A 6818-nucleotide genomic window follows, 5' to 3' on the forward strand; every position below is an offset into this window, starting at 1 on the left:
ACAAAGCCAATGGGATCGAATAAAAAACGTTCTAATTTCAAACCGGTCGCCCCTCCGCCGCACGCGCTCCTGCGCATCCCTTCGCCCATTATTATGCTGAAGAGGTCATTCACAGTTCGCACAATACAACCCATACATGCGTGAGTTGCTAATAGGTGAGGCTGGGCGCTCTTCAATCCTTTTTGAACTTTTTAGTATTGAGTTATGTTCTGAATGTACCATAAAACGCCTCGTAATGACTGGTCCAAGGTGAAATAACTATGTAGGACGTATGAAATTGTGCCCACACGAGCAATGTTAACGACGCCTGTGATTTAGTAACAAGTTATAATTACAGTCAAAACTGCCGGCGGTACTCCTTGATTACGTAAACTTCGCAGCTTTAGGTTTTAGCAAACATTTTGGCTTATTACATGATTTCGTATTGCGAAATGCCCAACCGTTTAAATGTAAATTGAAATTCCTCTCAAAGGATTACTTCACGTAATTCGTTCGACATTTAAAATGATTTAAATTCCTTGGAAAATATTTTAGCTTCCAATTAGACATTGTATCCAACCGACGCTATTAAAAACTGATAATGTTGTGTCTACATTAAAAATAAACAGTGACATGAGGCGCTCAATGACGCGCATACTTAACATTCTCTTAATTAAAGGGTGGCTGCTAATTGAACTGGTCCCGACAACGAAAGATATTGACACCGCCATGTGGTTTCAGTTTTTACATCATATCCATGCAAATTGGACATTCCAGCCGAGTAATCATATTTAACGAGTCTACTTAATTTCATGATAGCCCTGCTTTTGTAAAAGCAGGGTTCCCGTTACCATATATGTAAAAATTTATAGAAACTTTAATGGACCACAAAATGTTATTCAGTTTGTATCATTTCTTTACAATGATGCAACCTTAGACAAAACAACAATAGAAAACCATGTTACGACTCTAAAAATGTCTATGTTCATAAAAAGAAATCACATAAAAACTGCAGTGGGTGTCACAATATTGCAACTAAATCAGTAAACAAACTGCGTTTTTATTTCCACATTGAAACAAGAAGTAAATTCAGTGCATTTGTAATCAGCGAGGAAAACAGTAGCCATACGGATGTCGCCTACGTCGTACGTGCGTGTACTAGCAATCCGAGAAAATGCCCACACAATGTTGAGCTCTGGAACTAGAACAAAACCTCCCGCTGCATCTCAAACCATGAACCAAAGAGAGGTGTGAGAGCTCATTACATTCTGGCTACAATATTTTTATTGTCCACAAGCTCAAATCCATAAAAAGAGCAACTTAGCATATATACGCTATGGGTATTATAATAAAAGACGTTATTGTTATTTATCTGGCCTAATTCCAGAGCTTTTGGCATATAAATTGCCTCTTTTATTTAGACAGACACTTCGTTCGCATTCACTAAATCATAATTCGCACGCACGCTCAATTAGGCTGAGCGTTTAATGAATAAAAAATGCATATTCATTCCACCATGATTAAAGAATTGATATGACCTTAAAAAAGAAGTTTGGGCAACCGCATATTTTTGAATACAGTAGCTTGTTAGCGCTTATTAATCTATACATATAATAAATCTGTAGAAAAGTAATTTTTGTACATTGAAGAAATTGACAAAAAAAAATAGCCAGCATGTTAAAGAATAACTAACAGAACCCATTTACATCATTTTTGTAATTTTTGTCTGTTTGTCTGTTTGTTCGTTCGCGATTCACGTAAAATCTACGAATTCAATGCAGACAATGCTTATATACAAAAATTCTACGTAACTTGGGGTATTACTTAGTTTTTGTTTCATCGAAATCGATTCACTCTATCAAAAGATATGATTAATTTTGTGAATTCAAGATGTAAAATATTACGACACGCAATCTGTTTGTCAAAACTGAGCATTTGAATGTTTTACTTATATTAGTTGATCGGCCTATTATTAATCTTTACATAGAAAATCACACCTTTATAAGTAACTTAGGAAGAAAAAAAAAATATGAAAATTTTGTTTAGCCAAGGTTAAAGTAGCTCCATCTGTGGTAATCTGTGTTAAATAAAATACATCAAATTTGTCAAAGGAGCGAGGTGGTAAATGACAATTAATTACCATACATTCTTTATAGAGGATTATTATTTCAACAGATGGAGTTGTGTATTTTCCGTAATTCACCATATTTTAACACGTAGTGTAATTTTTCGATAGACATTTCAATTAAAGTGTTTGTCAGTTTGCCGTGCCACATCAAAATCCAACTATAATTATTACCTTGATGAAAGGAAAATTAATAGTTCTCAGCCAAATTGTAAACGGTGCCATCTAAATTATTTTTTGAACATTATGTCAAAAATTATGACTTTAGTGGAACAATTAATTATCATTTAAAGTTACAGATGGAGTTCATATCAGGATTTTTTCATAAACATAGTTTAGCTTATCCTCCACTAATGTGGTGGCCTTAAAACAAATTACTTTGAGTGAGTAGTATTAAGTAGACCTTAATTATTTTTTCTGATGCAAAATATGTAAACTTAATCCTAGAAACTTAATCCTATCTCTCGCAAGCGCTGCTAAGCGTGAGGTAGGTAATGTAGGATTCTGTAGCTTTAAAAACAAGCCCAGATCCAAAGTGCAGATAAGAAAAGGGAGCTTTCTCGATTTAATACCATACACACGTAAAATGCTTTATGCGTCTGAAAACGTACAAATTACGCGTCGCATATCAGAGACATGCTTACTTTCAACTTCTGATAGCAAATACACTGTTCACGATTACGGACAGTTTTAGTAAGACCCGAGCCAAGTCTAAAAAAACACTTATATAAAACTTTTATATAAAAAACTTTTTACAAAAAAAATAAAACCGACTTCCAAAAACTCTAAAAAGCCAAAAAAATAATGATTTTAGGTGCATCGGCCTAGAAGTCGGTGTCTAACGGATGTCCTTAAGTTAATTTTGCCACCGACTTCTAGGCCGATGCACCTAAAATCATTATTTTTTTGGCTTTTTAGAGTTTTTGGAAGTCGGTTTTATTTTTTGTAAAAGTTTTTTATTTTAGCTTTTCAGTGATAAGAATAGTTGTCACTATCCGCATAACTGGAAAGTTCTCATCAATACGAATAATACAAGCCCAAACACGAGATAGTTTACATATTCGGTTGTCGAGTTCCCTCGACCTTCTCTGGTCTCCATCATCAGGTCGACTCTAAACCTTCACTGTTGCAAAGGTCTCGTCAATACGAATAATATAAGCCCAAACACGAGAAAGTTAAGATGTGATGTTTAGGAGTTCCCTCGATCCTCTGTCGTCTCCATCATCAGATCTGCCCTAAACCTCCATAGTATTGTAGTCTCATCAGATATACACATAAATATAAAGTTTTTACCCCATGCTCGCCTATAATTTTCAAGAGATGCCCTCGATTTCTCAGGGTTTCCACCATCAGATCCTGATCTGATGACGATGGGACCAAATGACAAGCATACCCTTTCAAATAAAAAAAGAATTTTTGAAATCGGTCCAGGCGTCTTTGAGAAATCGAGTAACAAACATAAAAAAAAAAAAATACAGCCGAATTGAGAACCTCCTCCTTTTTTGTGAAGTCGGTTGAAAACTACGTTTGATGGCATTCAATCACAAAGACAGAATTGTTCTCTGTTGCAAATCCTATTCACCTACATATATCCTATCCTAATCCGGCATGCATTGCAGGTGTGCATTGCACAAAAACCAATGGTATCCTATTCGAGAAGTCAAAAGAGTCGACCTGCCAACGTCAGCTTCTGCGCTAAGCAAGTGTTCTTAATAGTACGATCAGAATTACATTCATCGTTGAATGAGGTGAATAAATTTTCAGAAACCACAATAACAGTAGGAGCCAAAGCGTATGATCGCTTCATAGAGCTCCGATTGGCCCCAGGTGACCAAGTCAGGTCTGATTTGTTCGTTCATCAGATCTTTGAAAGTGTTTCGGTGGATACTTTCTGTCGTCCTGTGCGACACAAAATATGGTATATAAACGTCCTCCGCAAGAGCGAAATTTTCCCGGTGTGCGGTAGTGACGCACAGTATACAACACTTATGTTTCTTTGATTTGCTGGCTCCACCAAGAAATGACAAATTGCGAGCGTACATTTTGAAAATCTTGGCAAATCTGCAGGTTTCAAGTACGAACACATGAAGTGGACTCTCACAGATACGTACATTTTGCATATTCGTGAACTAATGCAAACATTTCGGTGGAGTCCCGGCTTAGGCCTCCCCCACATTAGGCATGCGCGATCCTCGGGCGTGTGAGTAGCGCGGGCGCCGCGCGTGCGTCGCGACCGCGCTGCGTGAGCGTCGCGCCCTGCCCTGCGGCATTTGCAGCGCGCTCGCGGCGCGCACGCGCCGCTCTCCTTGATGTTTAACTGCTAAGGCGTTTAGCGGGCGGCGGGGATAGCGGGCGAAGGGGTAAGAACGCAACTCGAGCGCCGCGTGCTCGCCGCGAGCGCGTCGCTTGCACTCTTCACACATGCCGCAGGGTAGCAAAACGCGACGTTCACGCAGCGCGCTCGCGACGCCCGCGCTACTCACACGCCCGAGGATCGCGCACGCCTAATGTGGGTTCAGCCTTACCATAGTGAGTAAGTGCACAGAAAATCCCCGTCATACAAGTGTTTCTCCCCAGTAGTGAAACTATCCTACCCTATGCGCCTGCTGATGATGATGACTCATTTTATCATCCATCCAGCTATTCCCCAACTATGTTGGTGTTGGCTTCCAGTCACCGAATCTGTTAGCGTACCAAAATTTTGCTTGGAGCGACTACCTATCTACCTATCTTCAATCCAGTCAACTACACAAGACTATATCCATGGTAAGACTGACAGACTTTCTGGCTTCTGATTAGTCGCAGCAGCTGCAGAAAATGTACAAATGACAGCTTTGTCAGACTCAAAGCATATAGACATAGATTATAGCTGTTTCCTGTGAAAATTACTTACGCACCATACGGAATCATTTTCCAAATTGGCTGACTAGATCCAGAGATATTCACAACGTCACAAACTTTACTTCTTTTGTTTAGATAAATGGTTACACATCCACAACACAACCTTGATCAATGAATCTATGGACTGCTAATCCTAATTATACTGTCACGTGAAAGAACGCACCTACGGGATAAGTAGTATTTTGACTATTCTATATTGCCCACGCAGACGAAGTTGCGGGCAACAGCTAGTATTGACATAAGAATACATATTTTGAAAAGTTGTCTCTAAGATGAACTTTTTTTCAACTTTATGTCTTTTACTATTCAATCCTGCCAGCTTCCGAACATTTTCTTTTTATAAAATGACAGGTAAGACGCATGTTTGAATAAGAAAGTAAACATCTTGTTTCGTTTTATCGTCCCTTTCTTTGTATATCATTCGTGTGCCAGTAAACTATCTTTGTGCTACTTTGTAAACAGCAAAAAGTATCTAAGCTATCCAATTCCAAGAAAGTCTGGAGGTGGTGAGTCCGTCATATAATATCAATCGACCTTAGTGTGAACACTAAAACGAGGGCTCGTCACCGATGTATATCTCTTAAGATACCGAGAAAGATAAATGAGCCTTTCGCAGAATCAAAAATTCTTAAAGACAAACTTGTGGGAATAATACCACCTACTTTGTAACTTTGCAACATTAAAATAAGCTTTGAAAGACATAAATTGTTGATGTCAATAATAAATGGTTTATAGAATAAATAGCTACTTCTGCTGGGAGCAAATAAGACAAGAGCGGTTGCATTTACTGTAGACCGTGCTAGTAAACCGCGTTTAAAACGCTAGAATTATGTACAAGCTGAAAAACGCCTTCTATTCTTCTATCTATTTTAAGTGTTATGTACACATAGCACTTTATGCGGATTTCAGTACAGGTAAGTACTTTTCAAATAATTAAAGTTTATCTCGTGGCAACTGAAAATGAAAACTACACAACACACTCAAACGATGATCATAATTTGTTACTTCAGATTATGCTGTCACACCAAACACATATCAAAGGACGTTAATCATAAACGCGCAAACGCTGCGTTCGGAACGCCCAAATGCGATCAGCCAAGCTTTTCCCGAACGACACCCATTGATTGATGTACAGACAACTGCCGTGTTTTGCATTCAGCTATTTACGGGTATTTCCTCCGCTTAACCCGTCTAAAGACTGATTAATGGCGACCACCGCTGTCTATTACGCGAGGTGACTGCATGGATGTTTGCTTCACTGGATACGTAAGGAGTACCTGAAAGGAAGTCTATTTAGGGAGCCGTCGGGGCCAATTTAGAAGTTGTTCCTTTTTTAAAAAGGTTTAAACAATTGGTGGTGTCTTTTATGTGTTTTTGTTTTTTGAACCGTTAAAAAAGACATTCTGAATTTGAATATTAATAGCACGGTTTTCTTTTTAATTAGTTCCTACACATGACATGATTGGTTGTACTTTCAAGAGATACTAATAAATGATTCTCAATTTTATGAGTATCTTTCGTAATTATTGAGAAATATTGCAGCAATTTACTTTGCTATTCTGAATAGCTCACGATGTCCTTGTGGCAATAGATAAGCTGTTATAAATTATGGCAGGTTTGAAGATAAATAATAGCTATGATTAATACGAAAATTAAACGAGAAGGGACTCAGAGTTCATCAACATTTGCTTATACACTCTACAAATGTATATCTTTCTTAATAATATAATAACATTTTACAGGTGAAGGTCTAGTTAACGACTAGGTATGAAAAGACTTTCTCGAAAGTAAGGTAAACGCGGGTGAAGTCGTC

The sequence above is a fragment of the Helicoverpa armigera genome, chromosome 14 (genome assembly GCF_030705265.1).
Source record: "Helicoverpa armigera isolate CAAS_96S chromosome 14, ASM3070526v1, whole genome shotgun sequence".
NCBI lineage: Eukaryota > Metazoa > Arthropoda > Insecta > Lepidoptera > Noctuidae > Helicoverpa > Helicoverpa armigera.